The sequence below is a fragment of the Mus caroli genome, unplaced genomic scaffold, assembly GCF_978045245.1.
Source record: "Mus caroli unplaced genomic scaffold, Mus_caroli_1 scaffold_3, whole genome shotgun sequence".
NCBI lineage: Eukaryota > Metazoa > Chordata > Mammalia > Rodentia > Muridae > Mus > Mus caroli.
This window is the reverse complement of record NW_028227258.1, coordinates 143,492,136-143,516,478: the sequence shown is the minus strand read 5'-3', so window position 1 is coordinate 143,516,478 and position 24,343 is coordinate 143,492,136.

The following is a 24,343-nucleotide window of genomic DNA, read 5'->3' as shown; positions in this document are numbered from 1 at the left end:
TCTGGGGGAATAACCATCCCTGACCTCACACTTTCCTACAGAGCAATTGTGATAAAAACTGTATGGTACTGGTACAATGACAGGTAGACCAATGGAATAGAATTAAAGGCCCAGAAATGAACCCACACACCTATGGTCACTTGATTTTTGACAAAGGAGCTAAAACTATCCAGTGGAAGAAAGACAGCATTTTCAACAAATGGTGCTGGTTCAGCTGGTGATTAGCGTGTGGAAGAATGCAAATTGATCCATTCTTATCTCCTTGTACAAAGCTCAAGTCTAAGTGCATTAAGTACCTACACATTAAACCAGAGACACTGAAACTTATAGAGGAGAAAGTGGGGGACAGCCTTGAAAATATGGACACAAGGGAAAGATTCCTCAAAAGTACACCAGTGGCTTGTGCTGTAAGATCAAGAATCGATAAATGTGACCTTATAAAATTGCAGAGCTTCTGTAAGGCAAAGGACATTGTTAATAAGACAAAAAGCAACCAACATATTGGGAAAAGCTCTTTACCAATCCTACATCTGATAGAGCGTTAATATCCAATATATAAAAAAACTCGAGAAGTTAGACTCCAGAAAACCATTAAACCTTTAAAAAATAGGGTCCAGAGCTAAACAAAGAATTCTTAATTGAGGAATATCGAATGGGTGAGAAGCACTTAAAAAAATGTACAACATCCTTAATAATCAGGGAAATGCAATTCAAAACAACCCTGAAATTCCACCTCACACCAGTCAGAATGTCTAAGCTCAAAAAGTCAGGTAACAGCAGATGTTGGCCAGGTTATGGATAAAAAAGAACACTCCTCAATTGCTGGTGGTTTTGCAAATCATTTTGGCAGTTCCTCAGAAAATTGGACATAGTACTACAGGAAGATCCAACAATACTACTCTGGGGCATATATCCAGAAGATACTCCAACTTGTAATAAGGACACAGGCTCCACTATGTTCATAGCAACCTTATTTATAACAGCCAGAAGCTGGAAAGATCCCAGATGTCCCTCAACAGAGGAATGGATACAGAAAATATGATACATTTACACAATGGAGTACTACACAGCAATTAAAAACAATGAATTTATGAAATTCTTAGGCAAATCAACAGATCTGGAGGATATCATCCTGAGTGAGGTAACCCAATAATAAATGAACACACATGGTATACATTCACTGATAAGTGGATATTAACCCAGAAGCTCACAGTTTGCAAACCTCATGAAACTCAAGAAGGAAGAGCAAAGTATGCATATTTAGATCCTTCTTAGAGGGGGGAACAAAATACTCATGGAAGGAGTAACAGAGACAAAGTTTGGAGTAGAGACTGAAGGAATGACCATCCAGAGACTGCTCTACCTGGGGATCCATCCCATAAACAACCAGCAAACCCAGACACTATTTCAGATGTCAGCAAGAGCTAGCTGACAGGAGCCTGATAAAGCTGACTCCTGTGAGGCTCTGCCAGTTCCTGACAAATACAAAAGTGGAGGCTCACAGCCATCTATTGGAGGAAGCACAGGGTTTCCAATGAAGGGGCTAGAGAAAGTATCCAAGGAGCTGAAGGAGTTTGTAGCCCCACATGAGAAACAACAATATGAACTAACCAGTACCCCCCCCCCCAGAATTCCCTGGGACTAAACCACCAATCAAAGAAAACACATGGTGAGACTCATGGCTCTAGCTGCATATGTAGCAGAGAATGGCCTAATTGGTCATCAATGCAAGGAGAGGCCCTTGGTCCTGTGAAGCTTCTATGCCCCAGTATAGGGGATTGCCAGGGCTAGGCAGCAGGAGTAGGTGGGTTGGGGAGCAGGAGGAGGGGAGAGGGGTTAGGGAATTTTCAGAAAAGAAATCTAGGAAAGGGGCAACATTAGAAATGTAAATAAAGAAACTATGTAATAAAAAAAGAGAAAAAAACTTTATATTACATTTTATATTTTAAAACAAGTATAGGTATACTACCTTAAATAAGAGTTTTATATATATATATATATATATATATATATATATATATATATAGAGAGAGAGAGAGAGAGAGAGAGAGAGAGAGAGAGAGAAAATGATGTAGCAAAAATAACCTTAAATTTCTATCAATGTACAAAATCCCATACCTATGTAAAAATATTTGGCTTGTTGTTGCTTTCTAGTCTAAAAGTGTAACCTTCCCTCAGCCTGAAGCAGGCTGAGCCAGAACTTGACCTTGCTGCCACTAAGGAGATATCCTAGGGTGGAGCCTTCCTCCCTAGATCACTCTATTGTTCAGCCACTGTCCCTGTTCCTCTTCAAGATACTGCTACCTGCTGAGAGGCCCTGGAGCTATTCCTGAGACTATGCCCTATCCTGCATGTCATCACCTGCAGCTGGTTCCAGGCTCCAAGGATGAATTGGTGGGAATGGGCCTCCCCACCCCCCTTTTTATAAGCGCAGTCCTCATTAAACATTTGAGCCTTGATCAGAAAATTGTCTTGGCTCCATTTCTCTCTTGTTCCCCTAGTTTCCCTTTCTTTCAGCACCCGCTTGCCACTCAGGTGTACCCCATCCATGTGAGCCACTGGACAGCTCGCAACGTAAAAGTACATTCAATAATCTACACTTTTATCCTATCATTGCTACACCCCTCTTTTGTTTTTTTTATTCCCTTTCCTCCTTTCCATTTTAACACAAAATAGGAAAAAAAAAAAAAAAAAAAAAGGATAGAGGAAAGAAAAAAAATGGGATCCCTGAATCTAACCTCCTTTACTTTGCTTCCTCCCATTAACAATTTGGGACCAACCCCCTCCTAAAGAACAATAAACATCTATAACTTACTAAATGACAAAAAAACATTTACCCCAACTTCCAGGAGTGAGGACATCATTCTCTTAAATTTGCTTCCTGTTGTCTGAGGGCAATGGCACCTTTTGGGGACCCTATGAAAATTAGAACACTGACTAAATCCTATGAGAGCTAGCTGCATCATTTGCTGTCCAATTACTTTATGATGGAAAAGTACAGTGCTTAACTGAAGTCCTGGCTGGAACAGTCTGAGAGGTTAGACCACCTTACCTAGCCATTTTGAAGTTGTTCTGGATGCAGAATTTTGAGGAAATAGCTACTGAGACAGTCTGTGAGGCTGGATCATCTGGGCTACCTTTCTTAGTTGGTATCTGGTCCTTGTGCTCTGAAAACAGAATTTTAAAGATAAATACATTCATGCATTAACACATGTATAGAATGTACAGTGTGCACACATCAGCTAAAGACGATTCCCTGCTCTTTGTTTGAACTGTATAACCAAACTGTAATATAAATCTCCATCAATGCTATATGAAAAGATGGCATATAATAAGAAGCCCCGAGGACTCTGAAGCAAGCATGCAGAGACATTCATAACCCAGCCAATCTCAGAGCTATTCTCAGGTAGAGGGATCAAACTTTAAGTCACTTGTTTTATTGTTATTCTGGGGTACTTCCTTTATGTCTGCAGCCAAAATTTTCAGGAAGTTTCCCAGGGTCAAATCTAATTTTTCTGTATTTTGAAGAAATCCATACTTTTCATTTCCTGTTAAAACAAAAGAATAACCTCTTCCCCAATGCAGCACATTTCTTGACTTCCATTCTGAAGTAATGACATCCTTATAATATATAGGATGATTTCATTCATCAGTCTTTTTCCACAATCCAATGTCTTTCAGCAGCTGTTGTTTTTTCTCATTAGCATTTAAAAATTTAAATAGAATAAAGCCCTATGTAATCTATCTCCTGAGGGTTTTAACACCTGTTGTGTTCTGCTTATGGACAAACTGAACAGTCTGTGGCTGCTCTTGATTATACCTTTCAAAATTTTTGAATGTATTTTTAATTTTTTTATCTTATGATTTATATCTAAGATTGAAAAAAATGTTAATCTGTGTTTTCCATTGCTGCAAAAAACCAAGTCCCCATAAATTCATGGCTATATCAGGCACAAATTTTCCTATTCGACCTTCTGGCCCCTCACATCTAAGCAATTTCACGTTTTCTTTTACCTGGGATAAAGTTCCAACCCCTAGAAACTGAATATTTACCTCCTGAGGAAGCCAATATGGAGACCAAGATCTAGATGAAATTATTGTTGCATGTGCTCCTATGTCTGCCATACCGTCAATTTCAGTATCATTTATTACCTTTAGTTTTGGCCTCTGATCATCTAAGCAGTTTGCCTCATTTTTTCTAATTATCAATGCTTTAAGCCTTTGCTTAAAAGTTCTCTACTAGCTCTTGTAACTTATTAACTAGTTTATTCCATTCTAAGTTCTGCCATATGACTAGTTACCTCTCAGTCTCTTGTCCTGGCATCTGTTTACTCCTTCCTGTCTGGCTGGCAAATTCTCTGATCCTGATTCTTTCCCAGAGTTCCTATCTTTACCCAGAAGTTCTGCCTCTCCTTTTCTGGCTGATTATTGGCCATTGAACTCTTTATTAAGCAAATCAAAGGGTACCTTAGGCAAGTGAAGAAGGACAGAAACACACACACAGTATGCAAAATAATTATCCAAACAAGAGAGAGATGAACTAGCTTGTCTCCTTTTTTGTACTCTGGACCGTAGCTCATAAAATTCCCCTAATGCTTAAGGTGTATCTTCCCACTTTATTATATATAATATAAAAAAAAAATCCCTCAAAGAAATGCCTAGAGGTTTGTGCTTTGAATGATTTTAGCTTGTATCAAGTTGACAATCAATAGTCAGTTATAACCATTGCATAGTCTGAGGTCTGTATCCTTAGAATAAATAAACCATAAGTCAATCTAAACCCCTGTTTCAATTCTACAACCATTAATCAATAATTTGATTCCTGAAAGGTCAGAAGATCTAAGTTTGGGGTATCATTTATCAACTAAATTGGTTTATCATCATAAACTATGCTGCTAAATCATAAACACACAACTTTTATTAGGTTGAGAGTGATGGATAACCCACTGTCTTTTCTGTGTATGCACTATACTCTGGAAGCATTTCACTTCTAATCACTATGCAAATTCAAGATCAACACACTGCATCTAAGAAGGAAGATGTGGTCCCTAGTACTAACACCCAGATTAGTCTATTTGCAGAACTGCCCAAGCCTAGAGTTTAAGAACAATGTAGGCCACCAGGATAATTTCTTCAACTGACCTACTTTCTCTTTTACATGTAAGCTTGACCTTCCCACGTCAATCATCAATCGAGAAAATGCCCTGTAGGCTTGCCTACAGGTTGATCTTATGGAGTTGTTCTCAATTGAGGTTTCTCTTTCCATTGAACTCTGTCTTGTATCAAGTTGACAAAAACAACAACAAACGTGATGCCAACTTTCAAGTCTCCTCAGCAAAGCCCTTTTGCTCAATATATTATGGCATTTACCATGATGCCTTCAAATTAATGAGATTGATATCTCCGAAGATGGCCACATCACTCCATTTTCATTTTTCAGGCTGGTATAGATCACTCCTCTCAAGTTGTCTACTAACCTTTCCCAATGAATTTTGCCTAGTTTCATCATCTTATAACAAATTTCCTTTTGTACCACCCTTCATTTAAAAATGATTACTTTCCCATTGCTGTTGGGATTAAGATGGAAATTCACACTTCTTACCCTGATCTAGCTGTTGCTAACTCCTTACTCATATTTTACACTCACTCTGTGCCTGATGATGCTGTTCCTTCTAGCTGGTCCTAGAAACTTTCTATGTTTTATGTCTTTAGTAGAGGAATGACAGGAGAGGGTGTAAAGCACCCTCACAGAAGCAGGGAGAGGAGGGATGGCATAGGGAGTTTTCAGAGGGGAAACCATGAAAGGGGACAACATTTGAAATGTAAATAAAGAAAATACCTAATAAAAAAATTTTCAAAAAAACAAAGAGAGAGAGAGAGAGAATTCATGGAGAAGGGTCCTAAACATGAAGAAGTCTCAGGAATAAGGATCGTCTATAAGGAAGCTAACACCCCCACATCATGCAAAGTGAGTGAGTTAGCACCATGGCTCATGGGAGAATTATATGATTTATGACTAATCTTCAGTGTTAACTAGACAGGATTTGTAATCACCCTCAATGCACACCTATGGGAAATTTGGAATCACCTTGAACACATATCTGGGCATTTCTGTGACAATAAAGATGTTTCTGGAGAAATTTCACTGAGGAGGAAAGATCCACTTTGAATGTGGGTGGCACCCTCCCTTCCAGAGAACCATCCTGGAATGATGAAGGGAAAAATGAAAACCCAGGCTTACTACACATTACTCATCTGCTTTTGCTTGTTGACCATATATGCAATGTGACCTACGACCTCAGATTCCTGCAGTGCTTTTCTCATCCTGATGTAGTCTTCAAACAATGAATAAAATGAATCTTTCATTCCAAAAAAAAAAAAAAAAAGAAAGAAAAAAAGCAATCACATGCATGTTCTCTTGAATGAAGCCGTTCTCCCTGAGAGAAAACTCAAGTCTGTTCATCCCTGGGGTCTAATCTTCAATAACAGACAAGTTTACCAAAGATCCTACCTAGCACCTCAACGTACTCACTACAGTTTTTTAATAGTCTGATCTTGAAATTCATTTTTCAAATAGCTATCTTGCAAAGAGCAAGCTATACTATACAAAAAAAGGAGCTTTATCTACTGTAATCAACAATCTGTCCTTCAGAAAACTTAGTATGTGATGGAAAGTATTTAAAAATTCAAGCCAGATTTTGCATAATAGAAACAGGATATAAAACAGGAATAAAGAGAAAACAATCATAGGGCAAGTAAGATGGCTCACTGAGAAAAGGCTCCTGCCAGAAGAGCTAATGACCTGAATACAATCTCCAACACACGTATTGGAAGGAGAGAAATGACACATGCAAGTTGTCCTTTCACTTCTACATGATTGCCATGGTGTGAGTGCATGAGGACATACACATACACAACACACACATACACAACACACACATACACACACACACACAAAAATAAATACAAATACAACTTCATCATTTTAAACTTTGTAGAGTGATATATTGAGAAAGTGGAAGCTACTGAGAGAAGAGAAAGCTTGTGAAAAATAGTGAAGTTCAAAGACATTTAGCAAAGGCAAGGATGGCAATACATGGTGAGATGGAATTACAGGAGTGTAAGGTCAGACAGTCTTTTGGTTCGTTTGGTTTGGGTATTTTAAATTATTTTATGTATTTACATTCCAGTCATTCCCCCCCACCTCATATCTCCTCCCACAATTCTTCATTCCATTCCTCCTTCCCCTTTCCTCCAAGATGGTGTTCCCCCACACACCCTACCAGGCATCCCCCTTCCCTGGTACCTCAAGTTTCTCCAGGATTAGGCACATCTTCTCCCACTGAGACAAGACCAGGCAGTCCTCTGTTATATATGTGTTCGGAACATCAGACCAGCCCATGTTTGGGGGCAACCAGCTCCTAGTTGGTGGCTCATCCTCTGGAATTTCCCACAGGTCCAGATTAGTTGAGACTGCTGGTCTTCCTATGGGGTCACCCTACTCTTTAGCTTCTTCAGTCCTTCCTCTAATTCAACCACAGGGGTCCCTGACTTCAGTAAAATGGTTGAAGATAAGTATCTGCGTCTGTCTCAGCCAGCTGCTCGTAGGGCCTTTCAGAGGACAGCCATGCTAGGCTCCTATCTGTAAGCACATCCTAGCCTCAGTAATAGTGTCAGGCCTTGATGTGCCCCTCCACCCCCATGAGATGGATTGCAATTGGGCCTGTCACTGGCCTGCATTTCCTCCACCTCTACTGAAGGTGGACTCTTCAGGTTCAATCTTTCCAGTGTTGGGCATTTTGGCTAAGGCTATCCCAATTGAGTCCTGAGATTCTCTCAACTCAAGGGTCTCTGTGACTTTCTAGAGGATCCCCACCCCCGTCTCCTACCCCCAGAAGCTACTAATCTTCATTCATTCTCATGGTCTTCTTGGATTCTCTCCTGTTCCTCCCATACCTGATGCTGTTTCCCTTTTCCCTTTCTCCTCACCTCTTAGACCCAGATCCCTCCCTCCCTCCCTCCCTCCCTCCCTCCCTCCCTCCCTCCCTCCCTCCCTCCCTCCCTCCCTCTTCCTCCCATGGTTATTTTGTTCCCCCACTGTGTCCTAGGTATTCTGTCCTTTTTGGTTAGCATCCACTTATCAGTGAGTACATACCATGAATGTCATTTGGAGTCTTGGTTACCTCACTTAGGATGATATTTTCTAGTTCCATCCATCTGCAAATTCAAGATGTCCTTGGTTTTAGTATCTGAATAATATTCCATTGTGTAAGTGAATCACATTTTTTTGTAACCATTCTTTGAGGGATATCTGGATTGTTTCCAGATTCTGGCTATTACATATAAGGCTGCTATGAACATAGTGGAACATATATCCTTGTGCTATGGTGGAGTAACTTTTGATAATATGCCCAGGAGTAGTATAGCTGGGTTTTTAGATATACCTACCTCCAATATTTTGCAGAGCTGGTAGGTTAATTTCTAGAGTAGTTGTACCAACATTCCTACCAGCAATGGAGGAATGTTTCTCTTTATCCAAATCTGTGACAGCAGATGCTATCACTTGAGTTTTGATCTCAGCCATTCTGATTAATATAAGGTGGAATCTCAAAGTTGTTTTGATTTACATTTCCCTGATGACTAAGGACTTTGAACATTTCTTTAACTGCTTCTTGGCCATTTAATATTCCTCTATTGGGAATTCTCTGTTTAGCTCTGTACCCCATTTGTTAATTGAGTTATTTTGTTTTGGGAGGTTAATTTCATGAGTTCTTTATATATTTTGGATATTATCCCTCTATCAGATGAAAGGTGAGTGAAGATTTTTCCAGATCTATAGGTTGCTAATTTGTCCTATTGATGGTGTCTTTTGTCTTACAGAAGCTTTTCAGGCTTATAAAGTCCTAGTTATCAATTGTTGGTCTTAGAGCCTGAGCCATTGGTGTTTGTTTTTTTGTTTTGTTTTGTTTTGTTTTGTTTTGTTTTGGTTTGGTTTGGTTTGGTTTGGTTTGGTTTGGTTTGGTTTGGTTTTTTTCAGAAAATTTCAAGGATCTTTGTCAATTTCTCTTCTATTAGATTCAGTGTGTCTGGTTTCATATTAAGGTCCGTGATCCACTTGAACTTGAGCTTTGTGCAAGGTGATAAACATAGATCTATTTTCATTCTTCTACATGCCAGCCACCAATTAGAACAGCACTATTTACTGAAGATGCTTTCTTTTTTCCATTGTATATTTTTGGCTTCTTTGTCAAAGATCAACTGTCCATGAGTCTCTGTTTTATGTATGATTACATAGTCAATTTTGGAGAAGGTTCCATGAGGTTCTGAGTAAAAGGTATATTTTTTTCTTTTGAGGGGAGAAATGTTCTGTAGATATCTGTTAAATGCATTTCATCCATAACTTCTGTTTCACTGTGCCTCTGCTCAGTTTCTGTTTCCATGACTTGTCCATTGGTAAGAGTGAGGTGTTGAAATCTCCCACTACCAGAAGATCCAGCAATACCTCTCCTGGACATATACCCAGAAGATGTTCCAACTGGTAATAAGGACACATGTTCCACTATGTTCATAGCAGCTCTATTTATAATAGCCAGAAGCTGGAAAGAAACTAGATGTCCCTCAACAGAGGAATGGTTACAGAAAATGTGGTACATTTAGACAATGGAGTACTACTCAGCTATTAAAAACAATGAATTTATGAAATTCTTAGACAAATGAATGTATCAGGAGGATATCATCCTGAGTGAGGTAACCCAATCACAAAAGAAGTCATTTGATATGCACTCACTGATAAGTGGATATTAACCCAGAAACCTAGAATACCCAAGATACAATTTGCAAAACACAAGAAAATCAAGAAGAAGGAAGAACAACAAAAGGATACTTCATTCCTCCCTAGAATAGGGAACAAAATACCCATAGAAGGAGATACAGAGACAAAGTTTGGAGCTAAGATGAAAGGATGGACCATCCAGAGACTGCCCCACCTGGGGGTCCATTCCATAATCAGCTACCAAACCCAAACACTATTGCATATGCCAACAAGATTTTGCTGAAAGGACCCTGATATAGCTGTCTCTTGTGAGGCTATGTCAGTGCCTGGCAAATACAGAAGTGGATGCTCACAGTCATCTATTGGATGGAACACAGGGACCCTAATGGAGGAGCTAGAGAAAGTACCCAAGGAGCTGACAGGGTTTGCAACCCTATAGGTGGAACAACAATATGAACTAACCAGTACCCCCCAGAGCTCGTGTCTCTAGCTGCATATGTAGCAGAAAATGGCCTAGTCGGCCCTCATTGGGAAGAGAGGCCCCTTGGTCTTGCAAACTTTATATTTCCCAGTACAGGGGAACACCAGGGCCAAGAAATGGAAGTGAGTGAGTAGGGGAGCAGGGTGGGGGGGGAGGGTATAGGGGACTTTCAGGATAGCATTTGAAATGTAAATGAAAATATCAAATAAAAATTTTTAAAAAATAAAGAAAAAGTCAAAATTTTAGAGAGAGAGAGAGAGAGAGAGAGAGAGAGAAAGAAAGAAAGAAAGAAAGAAAGGAAGGAAGGAAGGAAGGAAGGAAGGAAGGAAGGAAGGAAGGAAGGAAGGAAGAAAGAAAGAAAGAAAGAAAGAAAGAAAGAAAGAAAGAAAGAAAGAAAGAAAGAAAGAAAGAAATCTCCCACTATTACTGTGTGGGATTCAATGTGTGTTTTTGAGCTTCAGTACAGTTCCTTTTATGAAAGTGGATGTCCTTGCATTTGGGCACAGATATTCAGAATTAAGGCTTACTCTTGGTGGAGTTTTCCTTTGAAGAATATAAAGTGTCCCTTCCCATCTCTTTGGTGACTTTTTCTTGAAAATCTATTTTATTGGCTGTTAGAATGGCTATTCCAGCTTGTCTCATGGGACCATTTCTTTGGAAAACTTTTTCTGCCCTTTACTCTGTAGAAGTGATGGTCTCTGAGATGTGTTTCTTGTATGAAGCAAAATGCTCCATCCTGTGTACATATCCAGTCTGTTAGCCTGTCTTTTTTTTTTTTTTTTTTGGAGAAATTGAGTCAACTGATGTTGAGGGCTATTAAAGACAGATGATTGTTAGTTCCTGTTATTTTTGTTGTTGGAGGTGGTATTGTATTGTGTGTGTGTAATTCTCTTCTTTTGGATTTGTTGTTAGATGTTTAATATCCTGTGTTTTATTCAGTGTAGTTACCCTCCTTGTGTTAGCATTTTTACTTCCAGTATCCTCTGTAGGCCTAAATTAGTAGAAAGATATTGTATAAATTTGGTCTTGTCATGGAATATCTTGATTTCTCCACCTATGATGATTGAGAGTTTTGCTGGGTATAGTAGCCTGGCCTGGCATTTGTGCTCTTGGAGGGTCTGGATGACATTTGTTCAGGATCTTCTGGCTTTTATATTGTCTGTTTAGAAATGTGGTATAATTCTGATAGGTTTGCTTTCATATGCTACTTGGCCTTTTTCCCTTTCAGCTTTTCATATTATTTCTTTGTTCTGTGCATTTTATATTTTTATTGTTATATGACAGGAGGATTTTTATTTCTGCTTCAATCTATTTGGTGGTCTGTAGGCTTCTTATGTATTTATGACCATCTCTTTGTTTAGGTTAGAGAAGTTTTCTTCTATGACTTTGTTGAAGATGTTTTCTGGTCCTATGAGCTAGAAATCTTTATCCTCTTCTATTCCTATTATTCTTACGTTTGGTCTCTTCATTGTGTCCTGGATTTCCTGGATGTTTGGGGTTAGAAAGTTTTTTACACTTTGTATTTTCTTTGACTGTTGTGTCAATATCATCTATGGTATCTTCTATGCCTAAGATTCTCTTTTCAATCACTTGAATTCTGAGGTGGTACTTTTTATCTGTCATCATGATCTGTTTCCTAAAGTGTCGATCACCAGAGTTGCCTCCACTTGTGTTTTCTTTATTGTTTAAATTTCCATTTTTGAGTCTTGGATTATTTTGTTCAATTTCTTCACCTGCTTGATTTTTTTCTTGTATTTCTTTAAGAGCTTTATTTGTTTCCTCTTTAAGGAATTTACTTGATCTCCTGTATTTCCTTAAGGGAGTAATTTACATCTTCCTTAAAGGCCTCTATCATCTTCATGAAATGGGATTTTAGGGCAGAATCTTGCTTTTCAAGTGTGTAAGGGTATCCAGGGCTTTTCCAGGAGAACTGGATTTTGATAATGTCAAATTGCACTGGCTTCTGTTGCTTATGGCTTATGTTCTTGTGCTTGCCTTTCACTATCTTGTTATCTCTGGTGTTTACTGACCTGCATGACTCTGACTGAAGCCTGCCTCCTTGGAGGCAGGTAAAGCTCTGTGACCCAGGTCACTGGCCAGTCTTCTGGGAAGCAAGCAGTGCTAATTCTGGATTGGGGGGGGGGGTATATCTCTGATTAGAGCAGGTCTTCTATGTCCCTGGTTAGGGAAGACTTCCTGTATTCATTTTTAAAGCAAATCTCCTGGGAGACAGGCAGACTTTTGGTTCCAGGGGCAGAATCTGCCCCAGATGCAGATGGAGGTACAGACCAGAAGGACTGTGCCCCTGGCTATGGCAGACCTCCTGTGTCCCTGGTTATTGCAGACCTCCTGGGAGACAGGCAGGTTGTGAGGAGTAGGAGAGTGTCAGGCTGCTGATCTGGACTGGGTGAAGAAGCAGACCAGAAGGAAGATGGAGCTTGGACAGAGCTAGGGGAAGGCCCTGCATCAGCTAGGTTCTGTGGGTGTCCCAGATGGTGTGGATAGTTGGGTGGGAGATTCACCTGTGCCTCTGGTTACTGCAGACCTCCTGGGAGACATCAACAGTCTTAGTTTTAAGAATGAAAATCCCAGAAGCAAGTTTCTGATGCAGCAGATAAACCTCAGGTCATAAATCAGAAATTATTTCTACATTTGTATGGGTGACTAGTATAGAAGTAAAATAACTGTACTATAATACAGAGTTGCCTACTGGGAACAATTGGTAATTATTTGTAGTAGAAATTTATGTGGAAACACCCAGTTTGAATGCTTTTATCTTTTTGTTGTTGTTGTTTTCCTTTCTGTCTTGCACTGACCTGCAGCAGCTTTGTCCACCAGAAACTCTAGAGCACTTGCCCTAAGAACCAGAGATGGCAACTGCAACCAAAGAATATAATGCCCACTCAGTAAAGACAAGACCAGATATCAATACCAACAAATACCTCAAACATCATAAATTCCAGATGCCTAGAACCAGTAACACAAACATAAACAGACAAGATAATCTTCTTCAACCAGAAGTTAGTACTCTAGTACAGTAAATGCAAAAATAGCTGAAACACAAGGCAAGGACTTCAAAGTAGCAATTTATGAATATGTTCAAGGACCTAAAAGTGGATATGAATAAATCCTTTAATAAAGTATATAAAAACACAATTGAATTAACTAAATAAAAACAATTCTAGAAATAGGAATAGAATCACAAAAAAACCCCAAACTTAAATAAAACTATAAATTACACACACATACATACACACACACACACACACACACACACACACACACACACACACACATATCCTAGCTCCACAGAGACAAGCCTCACTAACAGATAGCAAGAGGTAGAAGACAGACTCTCAGCTATTGAAAAAATGTATACCTCAGCTAAATAAAATCTTAAATCCCAAAAAATAGCCTGGTATAAAACATTCAAGAAATCTGAGACACCATGAAGAGACAAAACCTATGAATAATAGGAATAGAGAAAAGAGAGAAAACCCAGATCAAAGCCACTGGAGATATTTTTAACAAAATCCTAGAAAAAAATTTCCCAACCTAAAGAAGGAGGTGTCTATCAAGTTACAATCCCACAGCAAACAGCAAAGTAAGTAAAGACAAACTCAAAGAACTTTCACTAAAATCAAGAATAAAAGAAGGTTTTCTACTGTTTTCATACCTGTTACATATAGTACACTCAGTAGTTGTTCTATACATAAATGGCAGACGAAGAAATATATCAAGAAAACAGCATAATTTATAATAAACTTAATATAATTATAATACCTTGGAATAACTCTAAACAAGGAAGCAAGAGACTTGCATGCTTATCCACCAGTAAGACTAATATTGTGAAAATTGCCAGCCTACCAAAAGCAATCTACTTTCTTCCTACTAACTAGTATTCATGGTAATAGAAAGTACATGTGACTAGAGGAGAAAGATGATCATTAATATTTCCCAGCTACAAGCCATGTGGTCTATAAAAATGACCTGCCAGTAAGATATAATTGTGCAGTAGTGGCTTAAATGTATGTGAGTAATCAATCACTTATTAGTGGAATTATAGTATGCTTCATGAGATAGAACCTATCTCTGGCGCTGATAAAGTAGCCAAGAACCTGAGACTAGAAAGGTTGTGGTCTAGGGGAGGCAGGGAAAGGAAACAAACCTAATACTATTGTTTTAAAGAACTGAAAGAACATAGCAATAAAATTACTACTCATAGCCAGGCATGGTGGCGCATGCCTTTAATCCCAGCACTTGGGAGGCAGAGGCAGGTGGATTTCTGAGTTCAAGGCCAGCCTGGTCTACAGTAGAGTGAGTTCCAGGACAGCCAATGCTACACAGAGAAACCCTGTCTTGAGAAAAAAAAAAGAAAGAAAGAAAAAGGAAAAAGAAAAAAAATTACTACTCTTTTACATGTGTAGCCATAGATCAATGCCTTGTTCAGCCCTCAACAAAGAACCTTCTTGCAGTAATTGGGAACTATTTTGTCAAACCCTTCCTCTCAAATGTCAGGGAATTTATGCAGAGCAAGCAGAAAGATGGCAAGACCCAGAGGTGATGATTGACTCTAAGGAAAGTGTATCTTCCAAACACTGTAGGACTGATGCACATAAAAGTCACAGAGTCAGTGGCAGAATACACCAGACCTGGATAGGTCAAGCCAGATCAGCTCCCAGTGCTGAGAGGGGGAAGTGAATAAATGTTTAAGACATAGTATGGAAAGTGATCCCCAGGTAGAGCAGTCTCTGGATGGTCATTCCTTCCGTCTCTGCTCTGAACATTGTCTGTATAACTCCTTCCATGTTACAGGAAATTTTGATAAGTGACACACAAGTGTCCCTTACTGTAAAAGAATAAAATTGACTTTTAAAATCTTTTATGTGAATTTGTGCATACATCCATCTATTCAAGTATTGATTTTAATATATACTTAGGTTTCAAATAATAATGATAATACTAAACACTCTGAGACCCTAAAGCATTAAACTATGTAAACAGAATTATTTAATCCTGTTTTTACCTAAACCTACTTCAGTTGAGTCCATTATGTGCCCTGTGATGCCATTCACAAGACTTTTCTTGATGAACTACTTCATAGGGAGATGTATGTATATATGTATGTATGTATGTATGTATATATGTATGTATGTATGTATGTACTTACTTATTTAGGTCTATTCTACCAAACATCTGTTACAGAAAATATCTTTCTGAAGGCTGATCTTGATGGGAAAAGGAAGAGTCACAGATGTCTCAATTATATTTATACTCTTTACTTCCAAACAACCACTGCATAAAGCTAGATTTGTTATCCATTCTCCATTCAATCCTTTAGGGGTTGAAGATTTACATTAGCCATTTCACCTCTGAGTCACCTTCCCCCTCTTTGATGTAATGCAACAGAATGAGGGCTCGCATTTAATTAAACAGGAATCTGGATCCAGCTGTGGGCCATGCAATCAGTCTTTGTGTGAGCAAAGGGGGTGGAATGCCTGGCCCATAGATCATTCTTGCATGGAAATCTGCTTTGACTACAAGCCATCCACAGGCCACTGAAAATGAATTCCCCTATATGAATGACTCCTGCTCTGCAGCTGCACCCCTGTCCCCAACTCACCTCAGGGAAAGAACCAAGATGGCTGAAAGGGCTTGATTTGTTATCTTCCTGTAAGTGTCTTTTAATCAAAGGAGGTCTGCCCTGCCTGTTGATACACCAACATTTCCTTGTTGGTTACTCTCAGCTCCATAGATGAGGCTTGCTGTTAGTGCTCTTTTTGCACATGCATCTTTCCAGATGGCATCATTCAGCTATTTGATACATTCCGCTCAGATTCTCTAAAGACAGCTATTTCAAATGCAGATTCTTCCTGCAATATGATGGTCTTTCAAAAGATATCTTTCTGGTCTTTCTGATTTGTAGGTGGGTTCACTCACAAAACTCATCTTTTTGAAGGGAAGGCTATGAAAGCCATTTGTTATAGAGACAGGCCAGCTATAGTCAGTGAAGACTCAAGATGGGTGGTAAGAAGATGCACCTCATTCATAGGCTGCTGTCACCCAAAGCTCCACCAGGCCGGCCGTTCCAGACTCTCTGGGCTAAGACCCCCTGAAACAATGAGCCAAAGTAAGGTTTCCACAAGTTCTTTCTGTCATATGACAGAAAGCTGACAAAACAAAGCTACATAACTCAGTTATTATATACAGCTAAGAAGAAGATGGGATGAATCTATAAATGTCCTGAATGACAGAAACAGAGCGTTGTCTTGCCCAAAAGGATTGGGGTATGGGTAGGTAGGGATGTCATCTAAAGTAAGAATAAAGTATCAAAATTTCTCTGCCATATTTCTCTATATAATTCAGCAAGTCAAGTAACAAATTCCTGTTAACAGCCGGGCGTTGGTGGCGCATACCTTTAATCCCAGCACTCGGGAGGCAGAGGCAGGAGAATTTCTGAGTTTGAGGCCAGCCTGGTCTACAGAGTGAGTTCCAGGACAGCCAGGGCTACACAGAGAAACGCTGCCTCGAAAAAAAAAAAAAAAACAAAACCAAATTCCTGTTAACATCGAATTTTTGCAACTTGAAGCACTGTAACTATAGATAAGCATACTCTCTACAATAATAAATAACTTGATTAAAGGTCAATTTGCCTCAAATTCTTCTGATTGCTGAACCTCACCTGTAGAAGCTAATGGAAACCTCAAAGCTTGTGCTGCTATACCTGAGACTAGTGCAGAAAAGCCCAGTTCCACAATTACCCTATTAAAGCAAGCTTTATTTAATGCTGGCCAGGAAGTTGGACACTGGCCAGGTCCATGCCTAGGAATGCCAGAGAATGGCTTTGAGCTTTATAGGCACATGCCTATAAAGGCAACCTCCCAAGTTTAAATATTTTCTACCTTTATTCAGCGGGGAAAGAGGGACAAGCATCCATTCTGACATACTTCCTGCCTACATATCTCCTGCCTATATGTGATCAAACACATGCAGCTGGGGCAACCAATCTTAATTATTGAAGTAAAGATGTGTGACTTGTTATCTCACAAGAACCACAGCCCCCAGCATTTCAGGAAGTTACTGGTCTTTGAATTAGTGACACTTACAGGTTAACTTTAGCCCTTGTATTGCATGTGCTCTATAATATTTAAATAAGAACTCTGTCAATTGTTGACTAAATTACAATAATAAAAGCAGTCAGGTATCTTAACTTTTAGAAAAAGGACAATAAAAGCTCTCAAGGAAATAAATACCAGTGTCCAACATTTAAGTGAGTGCTTTGAGGGATATTAGGCAAAATCTTAAGTAGAAGGCAACTCGCAGAGTCACAGGGTTGTCTTTCACCCATGTCTAGTTGTCTCCAAGTTAAATGATGCTCACATTATCCTTGTATTCTATTTTAGATTTAATAAATTTTGCATTATTTCAGAATTATTATCAGTTGAAAATTCCACTTAACATTAGTTTAAATTTTTGCTTTAAAGTCATCCAACCAAACTTTATGCTATAAAAATATTTAACAGATGAAATTATATATTTTGTATTTTTTCCACAAATGATTGCTGAAGTCTAAGTAAAGGATTAGATGATAGAAATAACAGACAGATAAATGATCTGCACATTACATAAAGCATTCTACAATAGATGAAGTAATTCAGAACATTGTCATGTATTTATAAAATATTCTTTATCAATGTTCATAAGACACATTTTTTGCAGTGTATAGAATCTCATGGCTAATTTCATCCTTTTGTGTATTTCCCGTGCCAAGTGCCCTACACAACAACTAAAAAGACTTCCTTAAGTCCCTTGTGTAATGGGATTAGAAGTGAGAGTTGTATTTTGATCTCAGCTTTTCATTTGCCTTGTACATGTGGGTAGTGGTTTTTCACAGAAAGCGGTTGGCAGGAAAAGTTCTCCAAAGTGCAACATTGGCATCACCCTCTTTGACAGGAGTTGGTCTCACAGCTTTGAGCTAAGGCTTTGGCAACACAGCAATGCAAAACATACAGTTATAGCATGCCATAAATCATAGTTACTGATGCCATTCGAACACGCACTTAGAGGACCTTTGTTTCTAGAAGTACTTTGGATCCCTAAAGGAATGAAAAGAAATGCAAATGATCCTGCAAGGTATGTAAGAATGAGATGAAGTCTAGAGCTTGGAGTGTGGGTCATAGGCATGAGTAAATCAGGGTTATAGCTCACAACTCATATTTGGTGCCATACAATCTAACAAGGCTGTGCAATGGGGGAATGAAATACACAAGACATATTAACAATGACAGTGCCTAAGATGAAGTTATCACTAAAAAACATTCCTTTGAGTTTGAGCCATGTAAGTGATAGTAAAGCTGTGGGAACATACCAACTTCCCCCCTAAGTTAATGAAAACTGAATTTACCAACCTTTTCTACTTGTATAAAGTATGCATCATGCCAAGATAGGCCTCCTTTACTCAGCTCAGAAGGCAGGCTGTGGTCATTCTCCCTGCCTTAGTGGATACATTGAAGGGGCATCTGAAAACATATTTTTGGCTTGTGACAGAACATGGCAATTACCATTAGTAAATTACCATTTACCAATTAATTAAGGCAAAAGCCAGTGTTGCCACACAAAACACTGCTACTATTTCCACCATATTCAGTGAAATGTATACGTATGTACAATAGATCAATTACAGTAGAGACATGGAAAGAGAGATGTTAAAGCATGGCCATGAGTGTTTCAATCCGTGAATACATGCATCTGTTTGGAGATGGTTTCAAAGTGTTTGAATTTGAGTCTCTAGGAAAGGAACCCATTACAATTGTACCAATGATCATGTTGTAAACTGATAAAACACAGGCTCAATACGGTCAAGTTTGACATGCCTGAACTGACATGTCATATGGTTCTCAGATGGTGACATTCCATATATGCCAGCAAATGTGGAGTTTCTGGCTCATTTCCTCTTATTTCTTTGGGTGTCATGTTGCCTGAACACACCACACTCACTTGCATGTGCTTGCATGCTCACACAACTTTTTGTCATATTGGAACAGCAGTGTATAATCTGCCAGGTCCCAGCAGATCTGTCATATTGGCTTTATCCCTGTTTCCTGAAATATCAAGGCCAACCCATTGATTAATAAGTAATGGTTATATTTCTACTTTCAAAATATCAAAATGGATGAGTTCTCCATTTCAAACAAATTACAAATTTTACAGTCTTCATATATATATACATATATATTAGACTATAGCTATTTCCTTTTTTAAAGTCATTATAATACATAGCTTATTTTTATGCTGAATGCTAACATTTCTGGGTATGAATAACAATGCCACTCTTCTTTCTAATGCATGCCCTCTATTGATATGCTACTGATCTATAATGTGATATCATGTTTTAATAAATATTTAATTATTTCAATATTAAATATTTTATGTTTTTTCCTAATCCAGCCATGGGATCAGTGCCTCCAACCATGTCAATGCATGTATATAGAAATTCTTCCTTATTGCTCTCCAAATGAGCAGTGTTGAGCAAGGGAGTATGAAAAGAAATCACAGCAATGCATTCATACAGTTGACAATCACAACGTACAGATGAAGGAAGCATACTTCTAGCTAAACCTTATCCTCAAACCCTAGCTTTAAGCACAAGAGATGTGTTTGTTTCCACTCTGTATATCGTTTATCCAGACCTTAACGGCACATAAATATTTGTAATTTAGTGCATACAGTATTTACAAATATAAATACAATATGGTTACCTTTATCTTCTAGACCCTTCTATGGAGTGAGTTCTTCAGGCATACTGTATACAAAATGGATGGCAGATGGCAATTGGATAAAACTAATCTACTGCCTGGCTCACAAATGAAGAAAAGTATCTAATGAGTACTATCTCCCATCCTCTCTGTAAGGATGCTGCTGCTACAGAAGAAACGATTTCAATAAATATAATGAATTATTTTCATTATAAACACACCACTGCCAGTTTTTTTATAGAGTAATGTTTACATACACATTTCCCTAAAATGAAAAGAGATGCAATCGAATTTAAATTGAATTCATTCCGAAGCTTATAATCACAATGATCATTTAGAAACTTTGCTTCCACACTCAAATAAATGAACATCCACAAACTAGATCAAAGCAGTTGCATTCTGGGTATTTATTCCTTGTAGTCCCTCTGACAATCAGTTCTTTCTCACTTAGTAAATCTATATGGCTAGGCTTTGAAAGCATAGCTTTTTTTTTTTAAATAACAAAAGGAAAGATGTAAATCCTGCACCTTTGGCTTGGTGAAAATTTTTGATAGAGTACTTAGTAAGATATATCCACCTCCTGGATAATATAAATAGCAATAGCAAAACATTATTACACTATTATATTAACATAAAATTTTTATACCTCAGAAATGAAAATACATTCTCATTTTCTCATAATTCTTAAAGAACAGCATAGAGAGTAATGTGATGTGAATATCCCTAAAATCCACACATTGGAGATATAAACCCAAGGCTGTGTGTTAAAGGTAACTGGAGATGAGGTCTTCAGGGGTGATTGGATCACAAGCTTATAAATGGTCTAATGATGTTTTAGCAAGGTGGTGACTTTGTAACAAGGGGAGTTTGGGCACACTGCCTCAAATGCTGCCCTGACCATGCTGGTGATTGAGCAGGGTCTACAGGAGATGCCAGGCAGAAGCTGGAAGCATGCTCCTGGACTTGCAGCCTAAAGAAATGTGAACTCAATGAACTTCCATTCTTCATAACTTTTCTGGGTTCAGACATTTTGTCATAATAATAAAGAATAAAGTAAGGCATTTAATTACATTATCTATAGTTAAGGCATTTTTCTATATCTCCATGCCTAAACTAATATTAAGATTGTCCTTATCAATAGGAACAAAAGCCTTCCCAAGCATTCTTATTTTAAAAATGTCAATAAAATGTATCAATCATTAATCTAGATCTTAAAGTATTCATTTAAAAAAAATCAAGAATAGATTTTAGTTGATTTGGAGATTTTTTTTTCTTTCTTCCTTCTGCATTTTGTTGTCAGTGTTTGTTTTAGGCTTTGTTTTATCTAAGCGAGTGAGGATTTATTAAATTGATGATTAAGGTTCTTATGTCTTATCCATATTAAAAGGTCTTTTAAAGATAACAGTTGTAACACAGTCCTCATTACAGGTTTAACATTTTATTTGGGTTATTGGCTGTTCCTTTACCAGCATCACAAATGACTTGCTTTGTCCTTTTCAATGTTTCTTTTCATGTCTTGTGTGCATAGTAAATGCCTTTAACACTGGGGAACTTAGAATACATTTTCCTGTGCCTTTCACATGAGCTTTGGACTTCATTGAGCCTTGGATGTTTGTTTTATGTATTGTACTAGATGGCCTCTACATCTTCCCTACACTATCAGGACAACCCACCTCTGCAAAAAGACTTTAACCATTTTACCTCCGCAGACACCACTTACTACCATTAACCTCACGTCTTGTAAATAGAATTTCACTTAGCTTAGCTTTGTTTTGATTGTTCTTAGATGGACTATTTCCTTTTCAAAAATTAAGAAAAAGACTAAGCTTTATTAGTATCACATCATTAGTTTAAAATATGTGAATCCAAATTGCACTAATTTTTAGTATCATATAAAATACTACCAGTTGCCCACCTATAACAGAAAGATAGGTTATTATAGCTGCCTTCTACCAGCTCACTCATTGTAATTCCTGATAAATTTGTTGACCGGAGATTCAAGACTCAGAGATCATTACCAAATTATTCTTTTCTTCCTCTTATTGAAAATAGACTTTTCCACACATAATGCATTCTAATTATGATTTCCCCTCCCACTACTCCTCCCAGTCCTTCCTTAATTCCCCTCCCTTCTGGATCCATTTCCATTCTGTTTCTCATTAGAAAACAAGCATGCTTCTGAGGGAATATTATATATATGTGTGTGGGGGGGTATATATCTATATCTATCTATCTATCTATCTATCTATATATATATATATATATAAACTTACATAGTGAAATTGTACAAAACAATCAAAAGAAGGAAAACAGTTCAAGAGAAGGCACAAGAAAAAAAATATAGATGCAGAGACTCACTCTATACATTCAGGAATCACATAAAAACACTAAACTGGAACCCATAATATGTACACAAAGAAACTGTAAGGTAAAAATATATATATGAGAATAAAGATAATATGATGTATAAATAAAGTAAAATAAAAACAAAAATGAGATAAGACAGAACATTTTGAGACAAGGAACCTCCAAAGATGCCATTGCCGTTTGTTGTTTCCTACAATCCTTTCTCCCTCTCTTTCAAAGGACTTTTTGAGGTTCAGCCAGTATTTGGTTCTGGATCTATTTCCATCTAAAGCCTCTCTGATGACAATTGGTCTAGGCCTCAGTCTATGAGTGCAGTGAAATATCATTAAGAATATTGAGGGGGGGGCATGATTGGTTTTTTTTCCTAGGTCTCTGGGCTACCCAGCCTCTGAGTCCTGGACCTCAAAGCAGTATCCTGAGCTCTCTCCTGGCTGAGGAGACAGCTCAGCTGTTAAAGACTAGGTTCACAACCAAAAATATGAGATTTCATTTTTGAACAGCTGAGTAATACTTCATTGTGTAAATATACTACATTTTCTTTATCTTTCTTCTGTTGAGGGACATCTAAGTTGTTTCCAATTTCTGGCTATTGAGCATCCATGAACATGGTTTAGCAAGTTGAGGATAAAGTGTTCTTTAAGTATATGCTCAGTGGTACAGCTGTATTTTAGCTAGATTAATCCCAACTTTCAGAGATACAGCCACACTGATTTCTGTAGTGGATGTACAAGTTTGTCTTCCCACTACCAGTGAATGATGGTTCCCCTTATTCTACATCCTTGCCAGCATGACCTGCCCCTGTTTTATTATCCTTAGCTATTATGATGTATGTAAGATGAAATCTCAAAGTAGTTTTGGTTTGCAATTCTGTTATGGCTAAGGATATTGAACTTTACTTAAGTATTTCTTAGTCACTTGAGTTTTCTCTTTTGAGACCTGTTCCCTATTTCTAAATTGGGTTATTAGTTTTCTTGATAGCCAGAGTTCTTTTAGTTTCTTTATATATATTTTGAATATTAGCCCTCTATAAGATGTATAGTTGCTAAAAATTATTTCCCATTCAGTAGGCTTCCAATCTATCTGAAGGTGTCCCTTGCCATGTAGAAACTTGCATAAGGTCCAATTGATTAAATGTTGATCTTAGAATCTGTGCTAACAGAGTTCTGTTTAGAAAGTTTTCTCCTGTGCTAATGTTCAAGGCTTTTCCCCCACTTTCTTTCTATTAGTTTCAGAGTATCTACTTTTATATTGAGTGTTTTTATGCATTTGAAGTTAAGCTTGTGCAGGGTAACAAGTATGGAATTATTTGCAATCTTCTACATGTGGACATCCAAGTGTCAGTGAAGTCAAAAGCTAATGTGAAAGGCACAAGGAAATAGAATTTAGGAAAATGCATTCTAAGTACTCCAGTGTTAAAAATCATTTAAAATGCACACAAGACATGAAATGAAATATAATTCCCTACAAAAATATTTCAATCACAATATAATATATAGAGCCAGGTGTTGTGGTACACACCTTTAATCCCAGCACTTGGGAGGCAGAGGCAGGCAAATTTCTGAGTTCGAGGCCAGCCTGGTCTACAGAGTGTGCTCCAGGCCAGCCAAGGCTACACAAAGAAACCTTGTCTTGAAAAAAACAAAAAAACAAACAAACAAACAAACAAAAAACCAAACAAAACAAAACAACAACAAAAAATATAAGATATAATTATGAAATTTCTTATATTCCACAATAAAACCAAATTAAAACAGTATCTGACTACAAAGCTATCATTACATAAGGTGCTAGAAAAAACTCCAGCATAAAATGCTTAATACCAAAGAAAACGCAAGAAATAAATCATTCAAGCCCAGCAAATTGACAGAGGGAAACACACAGAGACTCATAGACACATAGATATACACACCACCACCACCACCATCAATAACATCAACAAAATTACAGCAATCAACAAAGATTGCTCAT